The sequence below is a fragment of the Schistocerca gregaria genome, chromosome X (genome assembly GCF_023897955.1).
Source record: "Schistocerca gregaria isolate iqSchGreg1 chromosome X, iqSchGreg1.2, whole genome shotgun sequence".
In the NCBI taxonomy this organism is placed as follows: domain Eukaryota; kingdom Metazoa; phylum Arthropoda; class Insecta; order Orthoptera; family Acrididae; genus Schistocerca; species Schistocerca gregaria.
The window spans coordinates 371,896,238-371,912,754 of NC_064931.1; positions in this window are offsets into that span (position 1 = coordinate 371,896,238).

Genomic DNA, 16,517 nt, shown 5'->3' on the forward strand with positions numbered 1-16,517 from the left:
TTCAAATTCAACCAATTGTGAAGGCCATGGTAAAGCATATCCCAATCAATATTGTAACTGATAGAGGAAGTGAACTGACTGCGATCTCAGAAAATGTATTCATGCAGTGAAATGCCAATGAGGAATTGCCAGTTCTGAAAACACGTAAGTTTAAAGTAAGAGGTCCTATTAGAAACAATGCTGTGGAAGTTACGAGACAAACATGGTTAACTCTTTCGTGTCAAGGTCAAAAGATTGAAGCCAACTTCGTGATTATACCTAAACTTACTGTAGATTTGATTATAGGTCCAAATTTTTTAAATGAGAAACGAGCGATAATAGATATGGGGAAAGGTAGCGTAACATTCGGGAATGTGACACTTCTCTTTGAGCAAAAGCTAAAATTAGAAGAAATACCAGTTATAAACAAACAATTAAGAATGACGCGAGATAAAGAGGATGAAGAATTAGAATGGTATGCACAAAAGGGGGAATCGCCTCAACTCATGTTAGAAGTCCATAAAGAAATCGACGAAAAATTGCAAGAAGTTCAAGGTATTTCGGAACTCCGTAAAAGAGAATTAGGGGTTATTTTACGAGATAAAGCAGAGGTATTTTTACCTAAGACTGACAGTGTTAAACACTTTCAGTACAAGTTTGAAGTAAAACAGCACAAACCATTTAGAGTACCACCCTATACAATCCCATTAAGCTACAGGAATGAAGTATTCCAGGAGATATCTAAAATGTTAGATGACGGTATTATTCAACCAGCTACCTCCACATATAACAGCCCACTCCATATTGTACAAAAACGAGCTGGGAGCATCAGGTTAGTGCTTGATTCCAGACAGATCAACACAATCATAATCACTTAGACAGATCGCCTAGAAAAATTAGAAAAACTGATACAAAACTTCTACGGTGCTAAGATATTTTCATCAATTGATTTACAAAGTAATTCCTGGCAAATAGAATTGGCCCCAGAATGTAGAAAATTTACAGCATTTATCGTATTCGGTAGATGTTATCAGTTTAAGCGATTGCCACTTGGTTTAAACATATCATCAGCAGCGTTTATTAGGGGATTTAATACTATACTCAGTCCTGAAATTTTACAAAAAACTACTTGTTATGTTGATGATGTGATCATAGCAGAACCCTCTTGATAACATCACAACGACACATTAAAACAGGTTTTACGGATCATGAAAGAGCATGGGGTCACAGTAAGTATAACAATATCCAAATTTAGAAGGCGAGAGGTCAAATTTCTAGGACACATAATTTCAGAGAAAGGGGTAATGCCCGACCCAGAAAAACTAACGGCAATCAATAAATTCTGTACTCCATATAATAAAGAAACTCTCAGAGGATTTCTAGGTCTCACCTGATACTATAAAAAATTTTTTTTGGATCGACTCTCTCGCAACACCACGCCTATGTGCATTGACTGGAAAAAACACGCCAAGGGTATGAGATCAACAAGCCAATGAAGAATTTTACCAGGACCAGCGAATGTATTAGCAGATGCTTTATCAAGATGTCCACAGGGTGCATCCAATAACATAGGTTTGGAAGCAGCAGAAGACCAGTTTACAATGTATTATATGAAACAAGTACCTTTCGAAAACTACATTACGACAGCATTGGAAAACGTAGGCAAAGAACAGGACAAGCATCCCGAAATACTATGAATCAAACACAAGTAGAGAAGTAAGGATTTTCCAGACATTCGACAGCACTATCTCGTAAAAAACAATGTTTTATTTTTTAGACGAAATGTTGCAACGAATGAATTGTTAATTTATATCCCAGATGAACTAATTAATAAGTACATATGGTATACACATTTAACTAATGGCCACTTTGGACCAAAGAAATGCTTTTTAAAAATAAAACAAACAAGCCATTCTCCTAATATGGAAAAACAAATTACAACAGTATTAGTCAAATGCAAAAAATGTATGAGGGCTAAACACGTTACTTTCCAAACCAAACCACCTATGTTTCCAATAATCCCTAAAAGATTAAAACAAATAGCTGCAACAGATTTGATGGGGCCACTCCCACGCACAGAAAATGGATATATTTTCATATTTGTCGTTTTGGAACTTACTTCTAAATATGTTACCTTGACACCATTAAAACGGGCAACACGCCTTACTATAAGTAAAGCATTTACACAATATTTTCTCAGACAAGTAGGTCGAGTGGAACGAATAATTTCGGATAATGCCCCACAATACAAGTCAGTGCAATGGCAGAACACGTTAAAGAACACAAAGTAAAACCCATCTAGATATCTAAGTACAAACCTAGCGTAAATCCAGCAGAACGAACTATGAAGGACATAGGCACTTTATGCCGATTATATGCAGGCAAAAGACACTACACTTGGGATATATACATTAAAGATTTTCAAGAAGTAATAAATGAAATGCCACATAGCACTACACTACTACCTCCAGTTACTGTATTTAAAAATATTGAACCCCCAAACATAACCAGAGAAAATGTTAGATTTCCTATTGTACCACGTAGACAGCACAAAAAAATCATAGCAACAGCACGCTCCAACATCAGAAAGGCAGCCATTAAAAGGAAAGAAAGAGGAGATAGAACAGCAATTAAAAGAACATTCTCAGTAGGCCAGAAAGTATTTGTAAAAACACACCATCTCTCCAGCAAACAGAAACAGAAAATACATAAGTCTTACGCTGCATACAAAGGACCTGTCATAATTAGCTGAATTGCTCATGATAATGCTGTGGAACTAATGAACCCAAAAACAGGCAAAACCTTAGGACTTCACCATGTGAGCCATATCAAAAAGTTTGAAGATTAATTTTATTACTGGTAAATAATCAGCACAATATTTCAAGATTATGTTGCAGGTGAGATAGTCAGGAGAAAGAAGAATGAAGAGAGAGGAAGGTGGGAAAAAGAAAGTAGTTTCAATATAAACAAAAACAAAAATAACACCAATAGTACCATAGATTAAGGTGAAAGGATAAAGCGTAGATAATCTAACAGCATGAAATACTAAAATGCTATACACCACGACACTACACAAATATATAATCGAATTTGAGGATTCTTGAGTAGACGTTAAGACTCAAAATATCTCAGAATTGTAACATGGAAAGGGCGCCGAAATTTGTAAAGCTTTTAAGAAGGCGTAAAACAATGTAGGTACTAGACATATGTTAGATGATTATAAGTAAAACTTTTTGTAAGAACCATTGTAAAAACTCCAGCAACGATGAGATGCAACGACCCACAAGTTGCAACGCGAGAAGTATCAAGAAAGGAAAGGACGTAATTAGTAAGACACGATTCCTACAAGGCAGAAACGTCGAGGAAAGGGAAAGGATAGCGAGACCAACAGAAGGCCCTTGTAGCCGAAGTGGGCAGTAAATAAATCTGCTGCCAAGCTGAACCACAGGGTGGCGGAACCCTGCTGGGACAGAACACGGAACCACACAGTGGCAGAACCCTGCAGAGACACAACAGGACACCGAACGCCAGAAGGGTCTCCGAACACCCTGAATCAGCGGAGCGAGCATAAACGGCCGGACGAGAAGACCGTTTGGGCGTGCCACCACTGCCAAAAAAATATGTCTAAAAGTCAGACTACTGCTATTAAACAACACGCTGATGCACGAAACTGAAGAAAACTTCCACAAAGTAAAAATGACACGCCCAAACAATTTATCAAACAGTTACTAAGAGAAGAACTTCAAAGCGCCTAGTTATCAATAAATATTTCCATATCCTGCCCAGAGAAGAACCAAGAAGCAAGTAAGAAGCAGAGAAAAAGCAGGAAGAACAGCAGTTGAAGATTCGAAAGGCTGAGACCAAGAAACAAGATGGGTGAAGAATAGACGACATACCTTCCCAAATCCCTATCCTATTGTAAACTAGTCGTCTGCAAAGTATTACAACGAAAAACTACCGCTTTCAGCGACACATAACGATGACTTTCACGCATACAAAGCCAGTAAACCATGAGATTCTGCACTCACAGCTCCATTCCATTATGGGACCTCCACAACATCAACACACATTTGCAAAGCCAACAGGTAACGATGAACGAAGCTGTACATCAAATACTTGGCGACAACCATCTCGCTCAAGTCCATCACCTTCATGCAAAAAACATTCACCAACCTAATGCTTAAACATTCATAGGATTGTGTGAATGAGTGACATCAAATTATGTGATGTAGGAATTGTGCAAAAGAAACGTGTCAAAAACTAAATAAGTTAAGCACACCAGACAGCTAATACGCTACAAAATAACAGTCATTGACTATGGACTTAAGTATAAAATAGACTATCGATAAAAATACATCATTAGTTCTGAAATGGACAGTATATAAAGAACAAAAATAAGGCATAATAAACACTAAAACTATATGCCACTTATTTTCTCCTCATAAAAATAAAAGAATAACTATATTTTACTTATTTTTTCCTTATAATAACAATGAATAAAAAATTATCTTGTTAGATGTTTTCCCTTCTTTTTAACATTTGTACCATTTGTTAGGATAATATCTCAATACTTATGTATGTATATTTCTTTGTCAAAGCAATTCTTGGAAATAATTCTTATTTGTTAGTGTAACAATGTTGAAATGAGTGTCTAGAAACAAAAACATTTTACTTGTACATGATATGTAGAAAATGTGTTAGGAATAGATTTTACTTAATTACTTCATTTATAAAAACAATATTTCTAAGAAAATCGATGTGAAAGACTCCTCACTTTCGATAACAAACTTCTTAAAAAACAAACTTCACAATTAAATAAAGAAAGAAAATAATTAAAAAATAATAATTATAATAGAATAAAAATATTCTTCCCTTGTAAATATAAACATATTTTTGATAATAATGTGGAAGAATATAAAAATATAAGTTAGTAATACAAACTAGCATAGAACAGAATAATGTGGCTGAACAGTAGGCAACAAAATTTAGATAACGGAATAATTTTTGACTGACTTAGACAACGATTCTATCATTGCCTAACTTCAGTGCAAAAATTAAGTTCAAAGGGTGGTGATATGTAAAGTGTCAAGTAAATCCAACATCTTCCATGAAAACCCTGACATGATAAGCAAATCCAGTAGTATGTCACATAATCTGAATAAATCGTGACATTAAATTAACCAAAGTAATACGAGTAACGAGTGAGCAAATGGAATGCCACAGACTAACACAAGAATGCCTAAATGCATCTCATACCTTCCCACCGTTAGACAGACGAAGTTCCGAGGGGAGAAACGAGAACAGAAGCCGAGAGCAGAACCGTGTTAAGCTGGAAGGCCCTACGACAAGGGACGGACACCCACGTCGCCAGCTAACCGCTAGGACCACCCCCCAGCCCATGTTAAAAGCTAGAGCCCTCCAGAAGAACAGTATAGATCTTACGACAACACTAAAAGGTCCACGCCAGCCGCAAGTTTTAGCGTGAGACTTTTTCGCGTCTCTGTTACGTCAGGACCACACCCCAGCCCTTTTTAAAAGATAGAGCCTTCCAGAAGAACAGTATAGATCTTACGATAACACTAAAAGGACCACACCAGCTGAAAGTTTTAGCGTGAGACTTTTTCGCGTCTCTGTTACATTGCAAACTTTAAAAACATTGCCCCACCACGAAAAGTATAACGTTTCTCATTGGATATAGAAAATTTTTGTACGCGGAGCTTAAGGTTAATATTGAGACCCTGACTGGTCAGATGAAAACACAGCCAGATAGTTTTTTTTAATGAACTTCGGTAAATTGTAGTAAGGAGAAGTTAGGAGAGACTTCCTTCCGAGACGGCGAAGTGAGCAGAGCTATGCTTCCCGCCGCTCTGTGACGAACACCGACAAGATAATGAATGCCCGCGATGCCGCATAACAGAGCATAAAGCTTCACTCAGAACTGCAGAAGTCTCATATGTTACACCCTCTTTTGGCGGATAACTAGTGTCGATCCTCAATTAAAGCTCATAGTGTTCACATTTGCCACTTGAAGTAAAAATCTGAAACGCGATGATTTTTCTGTTATATAGTTACTGAGAAGCCACATCATCCACTGCAATTTACGACAAGTTAGATAAGTAATTAAAGATAATTGAGGGTCATTGCAGACCATTTTGAAGGTTTTCTCTTTTGTGAAACTTAAATTAAACCTAGATTATAGATGTGATATGGTATAGGTCACCCTTTGATCCATTGTATTCGTAGAACTTGGAAACCCATTCAGGGAATATTCTTTCACATTTTTGTTGTACGCAGTTGGTTTTTTCCATTCCGTATTAAAACATTTCCTTTTATCTACAGTGCAATTTATAAACAATGTTTTGTGAGTAGAATAAAATTCCCATTGGTAAAGTTAACTGCTTTTTCGACGTTATTTTACCAGCTAACTAAAAATAGGAATGCCTTGAACCCCTTCCACTAAATTTAGTTAGTATTAAGATTCTTTTACAGGGAGTGCAGTGGAGCTGACGATGAAGTCATTAAGTCTTTGGTTATATCATCGCTAGTCTGACTGAACTCTTCTGAATTCAACATGTCATGTGTGGTCTGACGTCTCCTTACCAGCAACAGGTCCCAAGTTCAAACTAGTCAATTCCCTAAAAAACACGCTCAGAGTGTTGCGCGAAAGTGGTAGGGAGACACGATATACACTCCTGGAAATGGGAAAAAGAATACATTGACACCGGTGTGTCAGACCCACCATACTTGCTCCGGACACTGCGAGAGGGCTGTACAAGCAATGATCACACGCACGGCACAGCGGACACACCAGGAACCGCGGTGTTGGCCAGGAACCGCGGTGTTGGCCGTCGAATGGCGCTAGCTGCGCAGCATTTGTGCACCGCCGCCGTCAGTGTCAGCCAGTTTGCCGTGGCATACGGAGCTTCATCGCAGTCTTTAACACTGGTAGCATGCCGCGACAGCGTGGACGTGAACCGTATGTGCAGTTGACGGACTTTGAGCGAGGGCGTATAGTGGGCATGCGGGAGGCCGGGTGGACGTACCGCCGAATTGCTCAACACGTGGGGGGTGAGGTCTCCACAGTACATCGATGTTGTCGCCAGTGGTCGGCGGAAGGTGTACGTGCCCGTCGACCTGGGATCGGACCGCAGCGACGCACGGATGCACGCCAAGACGGTAGGATACTACGCAGTGCCGTAGGGGACCGCACCGCCACTTCCCAGCAAATTAGGGACACTGTTGCTCCTGGGGTATCGGCGAGGACCATTCGCAACCGTCTCCATGAAGCTGGGCTACGGTCCCGCACACCGTTAGACCGTCTTCCGCTCACGCCCCAACATCGTGCAGCCCGCTTCCAGTGGTGTCGCGACAGGCGTGAATGGAGGGACGAATGGAGACGTGTCGTCTTCAGCGATGAGAGTCGCTTCTGCCTTGGTGCCAATGATGGTCGTATGCGTGTTTGGCGCCGTGCAGGTGAGCGCCACAATCAGGACTGCATACGACCGAGGCACACAGGGCCAACACCCGGCATCATGGTGTGGGGAGCGATCTCCTACACTGGCCGTACACCTCTGGTGATCGTCGAGGGGACACTGAATAGTGCACGGTACATCCAAACCTTCATCGAACCCATCGTTCTACCATTCCTAGACCGGCAAGGGCATGTTTGGGACTGGATGAAGCGTCGTCTCACGCGGTCTGCACGTCCAGCACGAACGCTGGTCCAATTGAGGCGCCAGGTGGAAATGGCATGGCAAGCTGTTCCACAGGACTACATCCAGCATCTCTACGATCGTCTGCATGGGAGAATAGCAGCCTGCATTGCTGCGAAAGGTGGATATACACTGTACTAGTGCCGACATTGTGCATGCTGTGTTGCCTGTGTCTATGTGCCTGTGGTTCTGTCAGTGTGATCATGTGATGTATCTGACCCCAGGAATGTGTCAATAAAGTTTCCCCTTCCTGGGACAATGAATTCGCGGTGTTCTTATTTCAATTTCCAGGAGTGTAGAACAACAGACACCACGCGAATGTTAGATGTATTCGGATACGAAACAAATCACAATATAATTCTGTAGGCATATTAAAGGAACAGAATTAACCTCATCAACTAAACAAGTTTTGAAATTCTACGAAACTTGCAGTGAAGCAACAACAGAAACAATAAAACTGATGTGTGCATTGAAATAAGACTTAAACGAAGCAGGAATAACCCAACTAAATGTACCAGACAGGTAAATATTTAGGTAAAAACTTCACGACTGAAGAGTTGGCCTCGCAGAAAAATACAAGAAGACAGGAACCACTTGGTCTGACATGCGGAATAGAGCCCATTTTAAGAGGCTGGAATTATATGGGCACAAAGGAAAAATAAAACAGAAATTAAATTCCCCATTTGTAAATCGCCTGTGAATAAAGAAAGGATAGTATTACGCCTCTCCTACCTACTACGTGTCGTTATGCTGGAATGCTTATCGTTCACATATCCGAGCATGTAGTACATTTCATGCCGTTTGACGTTTGTTGGATGTCCCTTCATGGTGTTGCTATTTTAATTACCAGCAGTTTATTTTGAAAGTGAAATAATCTTGAGGTGTTCGTTCCTTACCATTTTATAAAACTCAACTAGGAATGCTCGGAATCGCTTGTTACTTATGTATATTTTGTCATAAAAGCCGTGTGAAGCTTGTCTTAGCCGGAAAGAATGCCTAATCCTGCCTGAGTACGTGATCTATGTTTATTTGTTTCTCGTTGGTCTTGAGCGTAACTGCAAGTTACTTGCAAATTTCGCACTAATAACAGTACTTAAACCTATTTTCATCTGAGTCTCTCTATATGAGCATGTCGTATCACCTAAAGAGGAATGATAATGATGATGATGACGATGATGATGTTTGGTTTGTGGGGCGCTCAACTGCGCGGACGTCAGCGCCCGTACATAGTGCCTGTTTTTACACAGTCCAATGTTTACACAGTCCAATCCAGCTACTGTCACGAATGATGATGATGAAATGATGAGGACAACACAAACACCAAGTCCCCAGGCAGAGAATATCCCCAACCCGCCGGGAAATCGAACCCGGGACACTGTGATCCACCGGCCAGGGTGGCCAAGCGGTTCTAGGCGCTACAGTCGGGAACCGTGCGACCGCTACGACCGCAGGTTCGAATCCTGCCTCGGGCATGGATGTGTGTGATGTCCTTATGTTAGTCAGGTTTGTAGTTCTAAGTTCTAGGGGACTGATGACCTCAGAATTTAAGTCCCATAGTGCTCAGAGCAGTTTTTGAACCACAGTGATCCAGAGGCAGCATCGCTAGCCTGTAGAACACGAGCTGGGGCAAAAGGAATGAACAATTCGTAACTAGCTCTTCTAATTCTCTTTACAAATTTAGCGCCTCTTCGAAGTAAACCAGCAAAAAGTTCCTGAAGCGACCCTTCTCTCACCGCTGGACGCTCCTATCTATGAGATCTACACCGAGACGTGTTGAAATGAGACTCGGTACGAATACAAGAATCGTTGCCAGAGTTTTGAGCGAAAGATTAGTTGCCGCCTACATTCACTGTGACATTACCTTAAACGCAGTAGGAGGCGACAGGTGAAATTCACTGTCCGTGATTGTCAGATTCTTAGTCACTGCTTCTAGTGACGCAGGACGGATCCACTAGGGGTCATTGAATACGAAAGCGGAAGGAGTGGCACGCCGAACAGTCACCAGCAACTCGGAGAGCATAGCTGTGAGTCAGCGCTGGCCTCAGGAACCAGCTTAAGGTTGCCCAGCCGTTGAATGAGGACACTGTGCGTTTACACGGATGTTCTAAGCTGCGAACGAAGTGACTGCTTCACCTTCAATGGTTTATATTGTCCACACGACATAATCTCATAAAATAAGAACACGAAAAAAATATATCGTAGATTAAAAATTTATCAGAAATCGTCTGTTCCGCTTACGAGGAGATCACGGCAAGTGCCATAATCCGATTCCCCAGAAACTTCACTCAGTGGAAGAACAGTCAAAATAAGTGAACACGTGTCTCGGCTTATCCGTACATATTGGGCTGGTTTTGAGAAAACGACGGCCAAAGTTTTCAGTGTCATTTACATGCATTTTAGCGCTCACTGTCTCAGCCGAAACGGAGGCGTGGCTTTTTCACCTTGGTGCCCGGTGTTCGAAACCAAGTTATTGTTTTTATTCATGTTCTTTTATTTATTTTTTCATTTATCTATCCACTTCTGTAGAGTGTTACTACATGAATGTCTCTTATCACGTTACTGGAGGAAACGGCGTTACATTAATTGTAAATTACAGTTTTGTTTCACAATGAGTATCATACATGTACTATACAGGGTGAACAGTAATAAAACTGACAAACGCCACGGACGGATTCCTGACTGAAAATGGAGGAGAAAAGGTCCGCCAAAGACATGTCTCAAAATGCATCGTTGCCAGGATGGATGGCGCTGACGAATGAAAGTTTCTCTGTGTTGCAGGTTCAGTGATTGATGCAGCATACTGTAAGGAGCAGAATAGTCCGGTATTCATGTCGGGAAAAAGCCGATAGGGCGTTTGTGTACGGTTAAGCAGATGGAAACGGTCGAAAGGCACCAAAACAGGTATCCTCAAAGACACCAACCACATGACACAACATTTCAAGACCTTTTTGGGCGTTTGTGTGATCATGGGTTCTTTCAGACAGACGAACGTGCAGGGACGCAGCGGACTGTGCGTACACAAGACCTGGAGGACAGGATTCTATAGGATATTGAGACGAACCTTAGCTCATGGCAAGTGGCCCGCCAACACATTCGTGAGATATGAACCAAAATTGGTTTGTTTCCATAATCTTGGATATATTTTAATATTACGCTGTGACTGACTGGAGGTAGGGAGGAAAGGGGAAGAGGGAAGGCACAATTGGTCTATTTTCTAATTCTAGTTGGAATGAGGATGAGCGGAGGGCGTGTAAAACACACATACAAAATGTCTCCATCATCTTGGTACCTTGGTTGTCTGGAAGAAAGAAAGGGGAGCGACTTGATACGTAAATCGAAAATAATGTAATCTGACACCCTTTTTATACTACGATTGGTTGGAGATAGAGAGGAAGGGCACGGAGTATAAAGCACACAATTGATTTTTCCACCATCGTTCGACTTTTCATTGGATGTTTATTTTAATACTGCGCTATGATTATCTGGAGATATGGGGAGGGGAGAGTGTAGGGAGGGAAGGGATTCCTTTTCTTAATTTTCTGGCTACTTTCTAATATTATAATATGGCTGGTTGGGAAGAGGAGAGGCAATAGGGAGTATAAAGCATAAAATTGGTCTGTACGTAAATAATGTAACCAGAGACTACTTTTATGCTGCAAATAATGCTTATCTCTGATTTTCAAGGAAACAATGAGACTTTCAGGTTGAGGTTTCGTAATTTTTATGACATATGTGGAGCCATTTTCGACTACTACACTCTGATTAGTTGGGAAAAACAAGAAGAGGGGAGGACATAAAGCACACGATTGGTCTGTTTCCATGTGAGGACAGGTAGGTTTTAAAATTTCCATTAATATAATTGCGCTGCTTCCACCCTTTGGGAGTTTTTAGTTCCACACTGATGATTAAGAGGGGGAGGGGAGGGGTTTATTAATTTTCCACAAATGCAATTGGGCTATTTCCACCATCTTGAAATTATAATACTGCATTACGATTGGCTGGAAATAAGGAGGCGTCTATTCCCACTTATAAGGATTGCGACCTCACTGATAACATCGATAAAGTCAAAAGTGACGTCACTAGGTCAATAAACTAAATCACATGATGTCACAAATGTAAACAATGTGTACCAGCTTGCCCATAGCCTTACTAATAATAGGCGAAATAGTTATGTCACGGTATGCTGAAGTACTTCGAGAGAACATGCCATGACAGAACTATTTCACCCGTTATGCAACATTTATGAGACAGCTGATGTACCCTTCGACATCATGAGTACTGTAATATCTCCAATTCCAAAGAACGGATGTGCTGTCACCTGTGAATATTATTGACCCATCAGTTTAATAACTAATGGCTGCAAAATATTTACAATAATTAATTACAGAAGAATGGGAAGGCTGGCGGATGTAGACCTCAGTGAAGATCAATTTGGATATCTCATAAATGTAGAAATGCGTGAAGCAATAATGTACAAATTAAATTTGACAAGAAGTACACTAAACGTAAAGTATCCTAAAAGATTTGTAGTTATCTACTTAGTATTTTTAAACAAACTGAAGCAGAGGAAACTGCAATGCACAACAGGCCACAGATGACAGGGCTGAATAGCGGCTGCGAACACACGAATGGGAGGATAGGCACTGAGTGGCGACTGGTGTCTTTTCAGATGAATCACGTTTTTGCTCCATCGAACTGGGTGATCTCGTCGTTCTGGAAGGCACAAGAGATCAACACGAGTATGCAGCTATCCTTACGAACCATGTCCACGCATACATGCAGTTTGTTTTTTCGTTGGCGCGATGACATTTACCAGCAGGACAATGCAACGTATCACGTAGCTCGTAGCTTACGTGCACAGTTCAGAGACCACCAGGATAAGTTTACGGTACTCCTTTGGCCACCAAACTCGCTGTATTTAGACCCAATCAAGAATCTGTGGGACCACACCGATCGGGATGTTCGCACCACGGGTGTTCAACCGAGAAACCCACGGCACAGGAGTCAGCATGGCTCTACATCGCTGTCGATGCTTCGAGAACCTCACTGACTCTCTTCCTGCACCTCTCACAGCGGTCCGCAATGCAACAGGTGGTTCAAATGGCTCAAATGGCTCTGAGCACTATGGGACTCAACTGCTGTGGTGATAAGTCCACTAGAACTTAGAACCACTTAAACCTAACTAACCTAAGGACATCACTCACATCCATGCCCGAGGCAGGATTCGAACCTGCGACCGTAGCAGTCGCGCGGTTCCGGACTGAACGCCTAGAACCGCTAGACCACCGCGGCCGGCCAGCAACAGGTGGTTATTCAGACTTCTGACAGGAAGTGAGATTAATGGAACTGGAACCCAATGAATTTACACCGTATAAATTGGAGAGCGGCTATCGTCTAGCTTTTTAAGCTCACGCAGGCCCGATCCCCTTGCTATAGTGCCTACTTTATCATTGAGGATGAATCGGTTATCATCTTTTCGCCGATAATGCCGCTTTACGTTGCATCATAAAGAACCTATGCGATGCTCAGATCAAATTATATACTGTAAAGTCAAGATACCACACTAATTTCAAGCAAGTCTAAAGTGCTAAATGGCAATGATAATCCGGTGTACTGCACTGCGTAATCCGGATATTACATCACACAACCCATGTACCGCATTGCACTAAGTCATATGTTCACTGTGAGGCGCAGTACCGTATACCGACTCTGCCTTGGAGGCGGTTAAGTGGGAAATGTGTCTCCGAGCTGGATAGTGACAGATGGTGACACGAGAATGGACGCACACATAGTTTATGTATCAGCCGATGGAGGACAGTAATGGATAGGGGACTGTGATTTAGTTTCGATTATGCCCACTAGTGTGCTCTAAAGTAATAGACTGTTTTTTCGTAAACTGTTCTAGTATTTTCATAAAGTTCATTATGTCTTTTGTGTATGCAACATGTTATAAATGTGTTTTAGCAGTATGAATGATGCGTGAGTGTGGTTTAAGGTTAATATTAAGATAATTGTTTAACGAGTGATGTAGTGGGATTTAGTGTGGGAACATTTTGAAGAAGTATGGATGTGGACAAAGGGGATTTTTGTAGAATAGATTTGTAAAGTAAGTTTATAGTAAAGGGAAACTTTAGTCACGTATAAATAACAGTAGTAAATAACTTTATGCTTAATTTTCTGGCTACTTTCTAATATTATAATATGGCTGGTTGGGAAGAGGAGAGACAATAGGGAGTATAAAGCATAAAATTGGTCTGTACGTAAATAATGTAACCAGAGACTACTTTTATGCTACAAATAATGCTTATCTCTGATTTTCAAGGAAACAATGAGACTTTCAGGTTGAGGTTTCGTAATTTTTATGACATAAGTGGAGCCATTTTCGACTACTACACTCTGATTAGTTGGGAAAAACAAGAAGAGGGCAGGACATAAAGCACACGATTGGTCTGTTTCCATGTAAGGCCCCATCTCCACGCTACAGTGCTCACTTTGTTATCGAGTATGAAGAATTAGTCATTGTTTGCCAGCAGTGCCAATGTATAGTGGAAACTGTTTGCAACTCAGATGGAATTATTTACTGAACAACCGATTTATCGAGGTCATTGAATACATAGTCTTAAGTACTAAATGGTGCAATGACTTTCTGTTATCGATATAGCAGTACGTAACCAAATAAATGTGTGTTAATCTTGCATGCGTCACACAAACATGGCAGTTTTTCTTATTCTTGAAGTTTTGTGAGAAGAAATAATTGAAATTACAGGCATTCCCACAGCTAAGTCTATGTCCTTTCTTCTTTTGCCAAATTTTAAACTTTTTGAGAGTAAAATATGAGACGATTTGTTTATTTACGATATACTTCAGTTTTTTTCTATTAAGTCACTATTTTCTAAGCAAAACTCTCGGAATTTTAATGATAGTATTGTCTGTGATGCGCAGGCATCATCTGTTATTGCAAATAATGTTCAAGGAACAGTGGGTACAATAAACGTACTATCATCACCTGATGTTTTTAAAAGTTTTTCAGTGACAGTTAACTCCACCAGACACCATTTTGGGGGAAAATGATAATCCATCATGTTCTGCACTAGAGAAATATAATTTACATTATTGACAGTCTAATTTTCGATTTTAGGCCTGCTTTAGTATGTTACGCTCATGGTTTAGTAAACGAACTTATATAACCTGAAAGTTTTTAGAAGTTTTTCACTATCACCTCATCAAACGTTATTTTAGGTGCGAACGCGTTAATGAACTGTGTTCAGCACTATAGAAATACAATTGACTTCATTGACTGGCTAATATAGCGTTTAATTATTTTCGATTTTAGGACCGCTATTGGTTATGTACCACTGGTAGTTCAATAAACGAACTTCCATCACCCGACGTTTTTAGAATTTTTTCACCCCTAGTTCTGCATTGCATACTCTTGGGTATCGCGTCACATAACACGAACAGCGCATCGTACTATCTCAAACATACAAGGGCGTTTGCATTTGTTGGATTTTTAATACCGCACTATGGTTGGCTAAAGATAAGACGCACTGAATTGTGTGATTGGTTGGAAATAGGAGGGAAGAGGACACGGTTTTTCATTTTCAACTAACACAATTTAACTGTTTTCGCCATCTTGGATTTATAATACTGCTTTGAGATTGCCTGGAGATGAAGAGGAGGTTTGGCTTCCCATTGAGAAGAATGATTACAACACTGATAATAGAAGTGAAGTCACTGGTGATGTCACTGATGATGATGATGTCCTTCGTCAATGGTCGAGTCACATGACGTCACAAATGTAAACAAATTATTCCAAAGTTGCTATACCATTGCTACTGCAAGATGTATGTTACAGGTTAAATACTCTGACACTTAAAGAGGAAGGTAATAATTTGAATTCCAAGAAAGACAATGACTGGAAAGTGTAAATATTAGCTATAAATTTCATTACAAGTAATGTTTACGCAGTTTTTCGTGTAGTGATATGGCCTATTAGCAAAACCGTTCTAAACGTTCTGTTTTATAAATAAATAACCTCAACGAACCTACTGATTGGTTGTGGTACCTATACTAACATTTAAAATAGTATTATGCAATCACATATTTCAGCTGCTGGTTCAGTCGAAGTTAGATCGCTATTAAGGTTTAAGGAAGAGCAAATAGAAGTTAATAAGAGAATAAGACAGGTGCGTCAGGAATTACAAGAAAGGGTTTCTGAGACTGAGGAGAAGAGAGATGAAGGTATGTCCAGAAGTTGATAATGGATGAACGATTGTCCTACTCCATTGTTTTTATAAGCACACCGGACAAGAAATTAATCGCCCCCCCAAGATACAACACGCTCACACCGTGTAACACTGCTATAGCCTCGATAATGGCCTCAATTCAGAGAGGAAGAGAGGCCACAAGTTTTTTTTTTTTTTTTTTTTTTCCAGGTCCGTGAGACGCAACCAAAGCCCCTCACTGATAATCATATCCCGCAGAGCTGCAAAATTACTCGTTTGGTGATTGTTACATTGCACTCTCTGTTCCAAATCGTCCGAGACATTTTGTTTGGGATTAAGACCTGATGATTTACCGGGTTGGTCGAGGGGTGATTGTGTTTCTTCGAAGACGGGAGTGTCGAAAGTCTTCTCATCTATATCTACACCTAAATATATAATGCGTAATCCACCGTACGGTGCGTGGCAGAGGGTACCCTCTACCACTACTAGCCGTTTCCTTTCCTGTTCCATTCGCAGATAGAGCGAGGGAGAATCAACTGTGCAGAATGGACTGTCTATATGCCTCCGCATGAGTCCTAATTTCTCGTATCTTATCCTTGTG